At 39.2% G+C, this 13,496-nt stretch overlaps 1 long non-coding RNA gene across 1 annotated transcript; it reads right to left on the bottom strand.

The window, feature by feature from the left end:
* Positions 1 to 595: 595 nt before the first annotated feature.
* On the bottom strand, positions 596 to 9,806 carry LOC142853702 (uncharacterized). The gene is made up of 4 exons (XR_012911239.1): positions 9,779 to 9,806; positions 1,924 to 1,981; positions 1,309 to 1,341; positions 596 to 649 (listed from the first exon to the last, which is right to left on the bottom strand). It is a non-coding gene; the product is annotated as an uncharacterized LOC142853702 (long non-coding RNA).
* Positions 9,807 to 13,496: the final 3,690 nt, after the last annotated feature.

Raw genomic sequence — 13,496 nt, 5'->3', positions numbered from 1 at the left:
ATTTTTTATTCTCTGTATTTCATGAGTCCTCCACAACTGTGATAAAAGTTACTCACTTTCTGATTTTTGTTTCCATAGTCTAATTTGCTATCACTTACACCTTAGAACAGGGATTCTCAACTGTGAACCCATTTGGGGATCATAGGACCTTTTTACAGAGATCATCTAAGGCCATGTGGAAACACGGATATCAGCATTATGATTCATCACATTAGCAAAATTACAGTTATGAAGGAGCAGCAAAAATCATTTTACGGTTAGGCTCACCACATGAGAAATTGTGTTGAATGTTCACAGCATAAGGAATATTGAGAACTACTGTCTTAGAAGGGGACAGGCTCGCATGGGTATTCATAGGAATGAGAGAATGATGGAGGTGAAAGATATGTTCAAGGCTTTGTCTTCCCTGACATGATTTGCAACTATACAGACTCAGAAACACAAAGTCAACATTCTCCTCACAGGAAAATATGTTACTTTTTAAATTAATAGGAATTACCATCAAGCATGATTTCTTTTTAGAGACTTCAGGGAGTGCCTCTCCCAGAGTACTTAGGTCTATCATTGCTTTTGATCTGCTAAGACCTGCTTGGTCCCGCTTCTTCATTGCAGCGATCTTCTTGGAATACAACATTTTTTTCTCTATGATCTGCAATGAAAAGACAGAGGATCAATTTTCCTAGTTTGATTAGGAAATGAACTCTTGATTTGGGGTGCACAATATCAAAACTACTTTATTCCTTACTAGCTAGATTGAGAAAATCATGAATTGAGAAATTTGGCCTTTCCCTGTGATTGAGACTAAACTTAACTCACTATATTTTAAATTTTCTGAATCTTATTTGAGATGATTATTACTTTTAATAGCCCCCCTTCATCAGTGTTTCTCTTCTATGTTTGGGAGGCAAAATGTATATTATTTTCAACTTATAAATATACTCTCACTTACTAGTGTCCTCCATATCATAGTATCTGTGAAACTGCTTTATAGAAACCCATTTTTCTGCTGAGTCCCATTCAAAAGTCATTAATATTCAACTTCTGATTCACACAACACTTACGCTAAGGCTCCAGGTTACAAACAGGATTCCTAACCTCCAGCAGCTCACAGTGATGAGGTCACTTTACTATGAACACATAAATGCTAAATATAACCATAAGATATTTTAAATAGGTGAACATGATACAAAGAATCAGAGTGTATATTATTGTCAAATACAGAGCAAATATCCAGAAACCAAAGTGTTACTATATGGTAATTGAGTCTTCACATCTACAATTGCTGGCTAATTGGGGAAAAATGCTTACCGTGTACCTGGAGGAAGAGTTGTCAATATCCTCCTAGTGGAATCAAATAGAAAACAGACTGTAATCTCTTCATAATGAAAACTTGGTTGAACAGATTACAAATAGCTAAATTTCCAAACTTTCTTGCTAATGTAAACACAGAAGAAAAGAGACAAACAGAGGAGATGCTTTTATCTGTGATCCTGAAATAGGAGTATCCAAAGGAAGAGAAAACCTACCTGCAATTATGCTGAGAGAAAAGGCACCTGGGTGATGCCTGGACCACTACAATAACCGGACCCTCTAAAATGTATTCAGATGTATCACCACAGTTGTTTTTAAAATCAGTCTAATGTGTATCTATTTCTGCAAACCATCCTTGATCAAGCACCAGGCATCTTCTAATATATGAGAACTGCACTCAATCTTCCCTTCCCTGTGTTTCCAGTTCATTCTCTTATTGGGCCACCGCTATCTGCAAGGACTTACTGCTCACTGGAATTTATAGAAAAGATGGTTCACTGATACCAAACACTTTTCTCTGACCAAATTTCCATATAAAACTGTGATAGGTAGAGTACTGCTGCATTTTAACAAAATTCATAAGGAAACAAATTTCACAAAGGAGAATTTTACCTTAATAGCAGAGGTGGTGGCTGTGTCCTCTGTTGTAACATGAGGGTTTTCAGAGAGCCTTTAGAATAAAAACATGCAGTGAAGGGTGAGTTTGGTCCTTAGAGCATCTCTCTTAAAAGATTTGTTATCTGTGCACTAAGTGACATTTTTGCATTTATGTAATTCAACGTTGACCCCCGTTTTAAAAAGTTTTTACTTTGGCAGTTTCAACTTGTCTCAATCTATGTAACATTCAGTGAAGACTCACTCATAGTTCTATTTAAAAATGAAAATTTAAAAAGCCAGTGGTTTGGGAGATGGCTCAGTCAATAAGAATGTTTGCTGCCAACACAGATCAACCTGAGTTTGAATCCTCAGCATCCACATAAAAAACTGGGCATGGACACATGCACATGTACCCCAGTACTGTGGGTGGAACAGGCTACCAATTGGGCTTGTTGGCTGCCAGACCAGCTCCAGGGTCAGTCAGAGATCTTATGTCAAGTGGACAAGTTAGAGAATGATGCATGACACCAATATCCTCCTCTTTCCCTCATGTCTGCACAAAAAAATATGCAAAGCATGCAACAGGCACAGACACATGCACACATGCAACACACACATGCACACACACACACCCAATCACATAAGAGGGGGAAATGGCGAGTTTTGCACACACTTGTTATGATGCTTGCACTAACTGATTGTTTTGAGCACTTAATGCTCCTATTTCATTTGTTCCCCTAAACCTAAAGTACCATGGCCTGTTTTTTGTAAAAAAAAAAAAAAAAAAAAAATTAGCGGACCACCGGGCGGCGGAACGCAACGCGGCCGGACCACCGGGCAGCGGAACGCAACGCGGCCGGACCACCGGGCGGCGGAACGCGGCCGGAGGACGCCCAGCGCAGCCGGCGGGGACCCACTGGGACCAGAGCGGCAGCAGAGGACACAGGCTGCTGGCGGCGGGAACCGTCCCAGCAGGAGAAGCAGGCTGCAGGGACCGCACGCGCAACACCAAGAACAGATCGCCCCACTACAATTAAACCAAAGAGGTAGGCCTTCGGTTGGGGAGGTCCCTGGCAAAGGAGGAGCCGGGTCCTATTCCTGAAGACCTTTCTGAGGGGAGAGAGGGATCTTGGCCCCCGGCAGGATCCAGGAAACAGAGCAAGGGCATTTTGTAAGAGGAGCCCCTGGCCAGCAGGGGAACCTGAACCAGTTTTAAAAGACCCCTTAGATAGCATCGATAGGAGGAGATGGGCAGGCGCCAAGGAAAGAATTCACCCAATAATCTGAAAAACAACATGAAAACACCAGAACCCAACGATCTTACAACAGAAGGTCTCCAACACCATAACACAGAAGAAGTGGAAAAAATTGACTTTATGAAAGCTGTAGAGTCCCTTAAACAACATGTGAAAAATGCCCTTATAGAAATGGATGAGAAGTATAACCAAAAATTTGAAGAAATGAGTAAATACGTACATAATACCCTGGGAAACCAAGAAAGAACGATCAAACAGGTAATGGAAACAGTTCAAGAATTGAAAACTGAAATGGAAGCAAGGAAGAAAACACAAACTGAGGCCCAGCTGGATATGGAAAATCTAGGTCAACGAGCAGAGCCTACAGAAACAAGCATAATCAATAGAATACAAGAAATAGAAGAGAGAATCTCAGATTCTGAGGACAACATAGAGAAAATAAACGCTCTGATCAAAGAAAACTGCAAAGCCAACAAATTCTCATCACAAAACATTCAGGAAATATGGGACACAATAAAAAGACCAAATCTAAGAATAATAGGAATAGAAGAAGGAGAAGAGTCACAGCTCAAAGGCCCAGAAAATATTTTGAACAAAATTATGGAAGAAAACTTTCCCAACATAAATAAAGATATTCCTTTGAATATTCAAGAAGCATATAGAACACCAAACAGACTGGATCAAAGGAAAACATCCCCTCGCCATATAATAATCAAAACACAAAATATACAGGTTAAAGAAAGAATACTAAGAGCTGCAAAGGAAAAAGGCCAAGTAACTTATAAAGGTAAACCGATCAGACTTACACCTGATTTCTCTATGGAAACAATGAAAGCCAGAAGGTCCTGGATAGAAGTACTGCAGAAGCTAAGAGACCATGGATGCAAGCCCAGACTACTATACCCAGCCAAGCTTTCGTTCACTATAAATGGAGAAATCAAGACATTCCAGGATAAAAACAAATTTAAACAATACGTAGCCACGAATCCAGCCCTACAGAAAGTAATAGAAGGAAAATCGCAACCCAAGGAATCCAACATTGCCAACACTGCTTACAATAACTCAGGCATCTAGCGACCCTTCACTAGCACAACTCAAAGAAGGGAGACACACAAATTCTACTTCCAAAAACAATAAGAATATCTGGCGTAAACAACCACTGGTCATTAATATCACTTAATATTAATGGTCTCAATTCACCTATAAAAAGGCACAGGCTAAGAGATTGGATACGAAAACAGGATCCAACATTCTGCTGTTTGCAAGAAACACATCTCAACCACAAAGACAGGCATCTACTCAGAGTAAAGGGCTGGGAAAAGATCTTTCAAGCAAATGGTCCTAAGAAAAAAGCAGGTGTGGCCATATTAATTTCTAACAAAACTGACTTCAAACTAAAATCAATCCGAAGAGATCGAGATGGACACTTTATACTCATAACAGGAACAATTTGTCAGGATGAAGTCTCAATCCTGAATATTTACGCCCCTAATATAAAAGCACCCACGTATGTAAAAGAAATATTACTAAAACTCAAGGCAGACCTCAAACCACACACACTAGTAGTAGGAGACTTCAATACACCTCTCTCAGCAATGGACAGGTCAATCAGACAGAAACCTAATAGAGAAGTAAGAGAACTACTGGAGGTAATGAAGCAAATGGACTTAACAGACATCTATAGAACATTCCACCCAAATAGGAAAGAATATACCTTCTTCTCTGCAGCCCATGGAACCTTCTCGAAAATTGACCACATACTCGGAAACAAAGGAAACCTCCACAGATACAAAAAAATATCAGTGTCCACCTGTGTCTTATCAGATCACCACGGATTAAAGTTAGAATTCAACAACAATCCTACCTCCAGAAAGCCGACAAACTCATGGAAACTGAACAGTCAACTACTGAACCACACCTGGGTCAAGGAAGAAATCAAGAAAGAAATTAAAGTCTTCCTTGAATTTAATGAAAATAAAGGGACAACATACTCAAACCTATGGGACACCATGAAAGCAGTGCTAAGAGGAAAGTTCATAGCACTAAGTGCCCACTTAAAGAAAACAGAGAAAGCATACATCGGAGACTTAACAGCACACCTGAAAGCTTTAGAAAAAAAAGAAGCAGATGCGCCCAGGAGGAGTAGAAGACTGGAAATAATCAAACTGAGGGCGGAAATCAACAAAATAGAAACGCAGAAAACAGTCCAAAGAATCAATGAAACAAAAAGTTGGTTCTTGGAGAAAATCAACAAGATCGACAAACCCCTATCCAAACTAATTAAACGACAGAGAGAGAACACGCAAATAAATAAGAGCAGAAATGAAAAGGGGGACATAACCACAGACACAGAGGAAATTCAGAGACTCATTAGATCTTACTACAAAAGCCTGTATGCCACAAAACTAGAAAATACAAAAGAAATGGACATTTTTTTAGATAAGTACCACATACCAAAGCTAAACCAAGACCAGGTGAACGATCTAAATAGACCTGTTAGTCGCGAAGAGCTAGAAACCGTTATCAAAAATCTACCTTCCAAAAAAAGCCCAGGACCAGATGGTTTCAATGCAGAATTCTACCAGAACTTCCAAGAAGAGCTAATACCTATACTCCTTAATGTATTTCACAATATAGAAACAGAAGAGTCATTGCCAAATTCCTTTTATGAAGCTACAGTTACCCTGATACCAAAACCACACAAAGACCCAACCAAGAAAGAAAATTACAGGCCGATCTCACTCATGAATATCGATGCAAAAATTCTCAATAAAATACTGGCAAACCGAATCCAAGAACACATTAGAAAAATTATCCATTATGATCAAGTAGGCTTCATCCCAGAGATGCAGGGCTGGTTCAACATACGCAAATCTATCAATGTAATCCACCATATAAATAAACTGAAAGAAAAAAACCATATGATCATTTCATTAGATGCTGAAAAAGCATTTGACAAAATTCAACACCCCTTTATGATAAAAGTCTTGGAGAGATTAGGGATACAAAGATCATACCTAAATATAATAAAAGCTATTTACAGCAAGCCGTCAGCTAACATTAAATTAAATGGAGAAAAACTCAAAGCCATCCCACTAAAATCAGGAACACGACAAGGCTGTCCACTCTCTCCATACCTCTTCAATATAGTGCTTGAAGTTCTAGCAATAGCAATAAGACAACATAAAGGGATCAAGGGGATTCGTATCGGAAAAGAAGAAGTTAAGCTCTCGTTATTTGCAGATGATATGATAGTATACATAAGCGACCCCAAAAACTCTACCAAAGAACTCCTACAGCTGATAAACACCTTTAGTAATGTGGCAGGATACAAGATCAACTCCAAAAAATCAGTGGCCTTCATATACACTAAGGATAAGGAAACAGAGAGGGAAATTAGAGAAGCATCACCTTTCACGATAGTCACAAATAGCATAAAATATCTTGGGGTAACTCTGACCAAGGATGTGAAAGATCTATTTGACAAGAACTTTAAGTCTTTGAAGAAAGAAATTGAAGAGGACACCAGAAAATGGAAAGATCTTCCTTGCTCCTGGATTGGGAGGATCAACATAGTAAAAATGGCAATTCTACCAAAAGCAATCTATAGATTCAATGCAATCCCCATCAAAATCCCATCAAAATTCTTCACAGATCTGGAGAAGACAATAATCAACTTTATATGGAAAAACAAAAAACCCAGGATAGCCAAAACAATCTTATACAACAAAGGAGCATCTGGAGGCATTACCATCCCTGACTTCAAACTCTACTACAGAGCTACAGTATTGAAAACAGCTTGGTATTGGCATAAAAACAGAGAAGTCGACCAATGGAATCGAATAGAAGACCCTGACATTAACCCACAAACCTATGAACACCTGATTTTCGATAAAGGAGCTAAAAGTATACAATGGAAAAAAGAGAGCATCTTCAACAAATTGTGCTGGCAAAACTGGATGTCAACCTGTAGAAGAATGAAAATAGATCCATATCTATCACCATGCACAAAACTCAAGTCCAAATGGATTAAAGACCTCAATATCAGTATGAACACAGTAAACCTGATAGAAGAGAAAGTGGGAAGTACTCTACAACACATGGGCACAGGAGACCACTTCTTACGTATAACCCCAGCAGCACAGACATTAAGGACCTCATTGAATAAATGGGACCTCCTGAGATTGAGAAGCTTCTGTAAAGCAAAGGACACTGTCACTAAGACACAGAGGCAACCCACCAACTGGGAGAAGATCTTCACCAACCCCGCAACTGACAAAGGTCTGATCTCCAAAATATATAAAGAACTCAGGAAACTAGACCGTAAAAGGCTAATCAACCCAATTATAAAATGGGGCATTGAGCTGAACAGAGAATTCTCAACAGAAGAACTTCAAATGGCCAAAAGACACTTAAGGTCATGCTCAACTTCCTTAGCGATCAGGGAAATGCAAATCAAGACAACTTTAAGATACCATCTTACACCTGTCAGAATGGCTAAAATCAAAAATACCAATGATAGCCTTTGTTGGAGAGGTTGTGGAGAAAGGGGTACACTCATCCATTGCTGGTGGGAATGCAAACTTGTGCAACCACTTTGGAAGGCAGTATGGCGGTTTCTCAGGAAATTCGGGATCAACTTACCCCTGGACCCAGCAATACCACTCTTGGGAATATACCCAAGAGAGGCCTTATCATACAACAAAAGTATATGCTCTACAATGTTCATAGCAGCATTGTTTGTAATAGCCAGAACCTGGAAACAACCTAGATGCCCTTCAATGGAAGAATGGATGAAGAAAGTATGGAATTTATACATATTAGAGTACTACTCAGCAATAAAAAACAAGGACTTCATGAATTTTGCATACAAATGGATGGAAATAGAAAACACTATCCTGAGTGAGGTAAGCCAGACCCAAAAAGAGGAACATGGGATGTACTCACTCATATTTGGTTTCTAGCCATAAACCAAGGACATTGAGCTTATAATTAGTGATCCTAGAGAAGCTAAATAAGGAGAACCCAAAGAAAAACATATAGGCATCCTCCTGAATATTAACCTTCAGCAAGCGATGAAAGGAGACAGAGACAGAGACCTAAATTGGAGCACAGGACTGAAATCTCAAGGTCCAAATCAGGAGCAGAAAGAGAGAGAGCACGAGCATGGAACTCAGGACCGCGAGGGGTGCACCCACACATTGAGACAATGGGGATGTTCTATTGGGAACTCACCAAGGCCAGCTGGCCTGGGTCTGGAAAAGCCTGGGATAAAACCGGACTCTCTGAACATAGCGGACAATGAGGACTACTGAGAACTCAAGAACAATGGCAATGGGTTTCTGATCCTACTGCACGCACTGGCTTTGTGGGAGCCTAGGCAGTTTGGATGCTCAACTTACTAGACCTGGATGGAGGTGGGGGTTCCTTGGACTTCCCACAGGACAGGGAACCCTGATTGCTTTTCGGGCTGGGGGGGAGACTTAATTGGGGGAGGGGGAGGGAAATGGGAGGCGGTGGCGGGGAAGAGACAGAAATCTTTAATAAATAAATAAATTAAAAAAAAAATAAAAAAAAAAATTAGGCATTTCATTTCATAGAACTCTCTCCCAAGGAGTTGCTTTGGGAAAACATGAAATGTACTCTATGTCTAAGCATTAAGTTGCCATCAATCTCAGAAGTCATCATATTTTGGTGCCTTGAAGATTTGATAGTGTGTCCACATGCACATGTTGAAACTCTTTATACTCAAGGGTATTTCTGAGTCATTTTATAGGACACTAGGGAGCAACATTGTCCCCTCAGCTTTGATTCATCTGAACTACAGCTAAAAGTTCCTAATTTCAGGGTTTCTGATTGGCAAACTCTGGAACAAACACTTTCTTTTTCTAACTTCCACCTACCTAGGGATTCACCACAGAGGTGGAACTCATTAAGAGGGAAATAAACCTGCTAAACAGAAGCATGTCTATAAGGCCATTCTGAGGTGATTTTCTCAGCAAAGTTTGGGAGAGTTTTGCCCACACTCTTCCCAGCAGACACCTTGTCCCAAACATACTAGTAAACAGGATTAGCAGCCTGAAAACTAATATTTTTACATATATGTAACTGCATGTTATGTGCAGTATATTTGTAAGTATATATGATTTCAGATAAATACGTGCCAGTGTATAGGTGTGGTGATTGGAGTACAGACTTGGGTGTCGACCCTCACCCTCAGCCTTAGTTATATGGCTGAATCTCATTCATGAATGCAAGCCCCAGGCTAGCAATCCAGGCAAGACATCCAGAAAATGTGAGAGTATGCTCTGTCTCCACCTGCAATCTCACCAAAGCTCACCAGGATTTTAGAAGCGCACAAGACCAACAGGCCTCATGTGGACCCTGGGCATCCATCTCCCATTCTCCCATATGCACAGCCAGCATTTTATCTGCTGAACCACCGCCACAGACAGGGAGTCCTAACAGCATTGCACGCTGTATCTGAGGCATAATTCAGCTTTCATTAGCAAATAATCAAGAAGCTAAAATTGTCTTACACAGAGGAAAACTTGGTGCCAGCTTCTGAACTTTATATTCTCTACATACTGTATTTAAAATCCAGACATTCTTACCTGAGTGGGATTTGGTCTTGATTTCTTCCATTATCTACAGAGTAGAAAGGCAAAATATGTTATAAGCAACTGTAGAAAAAAGAGCATTGAATGCCAAGGCCAATGCTTCGTTACTACATATACTTTGAATCTGTGTAGCCTTCAAGGTGAATACTGATTTACAGACAATAAAAACAAGGATAATTCTTAATTTACACTTCTTTGTATGTTTAAAATACGAAGACAATTTTATCAAAAGTCGATACTAATAATAAATTGGTATACAAAATACCTATGATCATGAGCATATCAAACAGAGAAACTGACATCTTAACCAGAATCAATATCACAAGCTGAAGTGTTAATTGGTAGCAGTGTTGCTGCTGCTGGATTTGTCTCTGGACTAGTGGTGTTAGGAGAATTGCAAGTGAGCATACTCATCTTGCATGGAAGTGAAAAGAGCCTCTCTAAAGATTAAGTTGAACTTATTTTGTTGACGATGAAAATTCCAGACACAGGGAAGCTAAGTCTATGAGGACTGCTCTTTGCAGCATAGCAAAAGTTAAGAAACACAGGTAGACCAAGGGCAAAGAATTTCCAGATGCCAGGGTGGCAAAGCTACAGAGAGAGAGAGAGGGCATTGTGTGTACTCTCCTCAAGTGCTTCTGAGGAAGCTGCAGAAGCCCCTCAGTTCTAGCTTCTGGTCCCTTGCTAACGAGCAGTGCGAAGAAGCTCAGCACTAGCTGCTATCACCTCCCATGGTAAAAGCTATGGGAAAGCCCCCTGCAGTAGTTATGCACCCTGAACTGTATCTCCAGGGTGAGAAGCATGGAAGAAACATGGGGAAAAAGCAGCAATTCCATGGGAGTAGTACCTCACAGGAAACGTTTGTGTCCACACATACACAGCTTCAAGTGAGCAGCTTTCACTGCATGCTAACAGCCTGCCCTCTACAAAAGAATAAAGCAAATTTTTGCTTATTTCATTCACAGTATAACCGTCTTGGCATTGCCTATGGCTGAGGCAGAGCATTTGTCCCACCAACAAATGGACTGCCAATGAGGCTTAGCATGTGAGAGACCTCCATCAACCATCGTCACCACAAAGGAAATTTAGTGTGGAAATAATGTAAAGGACAGTCATCCACATTACAATAATGCTGACTCTTTTCAATAAAGTCTTTCAGACCCTCTACACTGCATGTACTCCTATTCACTTGATGCTGTGCTCTCAATAGACAAGGTAGGTGTGAAGACACTGTGGTGACAGCGGAGAACCCAAACTCTGTAGCGTTCCTCCCACTCTTAGGATCTTATCCAGACTCAGTGGACCAGTCAGTGCTGTCCCCTGCAGAATGATGCTCTTTTCTCAGCCTTCCTCCTACTGTGGTGAATTGTTCTGGAAATTATGTCTATCAGCATATAAACCAAGTATCACCATATCCTACACTAATAAAACCAAAGGAAAAACGGTGCTGGCAGTATAGCCATTAGGGTGAGCGCTAGTCTAGAATGCTTAGAATGGCAATGTTCAATCTGCAGCACTGCCCACAGGATTCAAAGTCCATTTTTTAAAAAAGTTGACCAAGACTATTATTTCTTATGCCAAGAAATAGTCAGATTAAATAGCAGATAAAGATAAACATAAAACCATATGTGAATTTTCTAATATGTCTAAGTAGAGAAATTATAGAAAGGAACAAAACCCATAAAAATGTAGTTAATTTAGTTCTCAAAATCCTTAATGAAAGTAATTGAATACTGTATTTCTGTTTTTTACATGATCACCTTTCATTGACACTAATATATATGTAGCATAAATGTAATATATTTATTATAAAAATGAAAGAAAAATTCATTGTATAACAAGCAAAATTGCTGTCACATAATTCTAGAGGACACATACTGTGGACTAGTTAGAGGTCCTTTTATTTATACAAAGATACTGTGTGCATCAGAGGCTCATGTTAAATAAATAAACGTGGTTCAGATAATATAGTTTGATACTGAAATTTCTCAGAAAATCATTTCTGAAATAATTTTGAATGTGAAGAACATTAGGAAGCAAATTTTAAAAAATGAAATTACATTTATATCTTATTTACTTTGTTCCTTTTTTGAATGAATTAAGTTGCTATTGAAACTAGGGAAGTAGCAGCAAAGTATTCATGATTACTCTTACCTCCACTGGTCTGAATAGACTTCTTAAGTATTGGTTTCGGCTCTCCAGGTGGTTGTATGCCGCTGTTGCATATTTTAAAATGTAATATTTTAATATTCATACAAGAACATTTACCAAATGCTTTGATTATTTGCTGTTTGATTTCCTAACATACATTAGAGATTTACAGTCAAGCATTAACTTGTCCTTCAATCAGTTGATTAGGTTTGGTGACGCTTTTTTAAAACTTTTCCCATGTGAAAGAAAGGAAAGATTTAGTCCACAGAAATTAGTCCACCGAAAGCATAGAAACACACGAGGGAGAGAAAGAGAGAAAGACAGACAGAGATAGATAGATAGATAGATAGATAGATAGATAGATAGATAGATAGATAGATAGATAATAGATAGATAGATAGATAGATAGATAGATAATAGATAGATAGATAGATAGATAGATAGATAGATAGATAGATAGATAGAGAACACCAAAGACAGTAGTTTCTTTCCAGCACATTTTTTAAAATTGTAGTAACGGATGGTCACTCTTGTGCTCAATGTAATTAGTACCCCGATTCCACTTGGTAAGCTCTGGACCAACCTGTTTGTTTTTCTAACTTCACCTACCTTGTGAGTCACCACAGTTGGGTAACTCATTAAGGGAGCTATTGACCTGCTGGACAGAAGCATGTCTATAAGGCCATTCTGAGGTAATCTTTAGCAAAGCCTCGGAGAGTTTTGAACCTTGCCATATTATTCATACTCTTCCCACAGACAACTCAAACAAACAAATTACTGAAAAAGATTAATGACTTGAAAATGGATCCCTTTACATATATGTGCAAAATATGTTATATGCTGTGTATTTCTATGTATGTGTGATTTAAGATAAATACATGCCAGTGTGTAGGTGTGGTGATTGGAATATAGACTTGGGAGTTGACCCTAACCTTAAGCATTAGTTTACTAGCTGGGTCTCTCACTCATGAATGCAAACCCCAGGCAAGCAATCCAGAAAATGTCAGGGGATGCTCTCTGTCCACGTGCAATCTCATCATTACCTCACCAGAATTTTAGAAGCACACAAGACCAACAGGCCTCATATAGACCCTGGGAATCCGTCTCCCATTTTCCCATATATACAGCCAGCACTTTACCCACTGAATCACCCCCACAGACAGGGAGTCCTAATAGCATTTCATGCTGTATCAGAGGAATAATCAGTTATTTAAAACTATATGCTTCGCCATAGATAAATATTCAGCTTTGATTAGCATATAATCAAGAAGCTGAAACTGCCTTACACAGAGAAAAACATGGTGGCAGCTTCTAAACTTTATATTCGCTACATGCTCAGTGTATTTTAAAATCCAGACATTCTTACATGAGTGAGACCTCGTCTTTTAGTCTTCGACTACCTATAAAGTACAAAAACAAAATATGATATAATCAATTGTAAAATATAAGAGCATTAAATGCCAAGGCCAATATTTTTTTTTACTACATATACTTTGTCCCCAAATGAGGCTAAAATTTAAAGTGAATATTGATTTATAGACAACAAATATAGATAACTCTT

The sequence above is a fragment of the Microtus pennsylvanicus genome, chromosome 7 (assembly GCF_037038515.1).
Source record: "Microtus pennsylvanicus isolate mMicPen1 chromosome 7, mMicPen1.hap1, whole genome shotgun sequence".
Lineage (NCBI taxonomy): Eukaryota > Metazoa > Chordata > Mammalia > Rodentia > Cricetidae > Microtus > Microtus pennsylvanicus.
The sequence above is the reverse complement of the archived record's forward strand: the minus strand, read 5'-3'. Positions and strand labels throughout refer to the sequence as shown.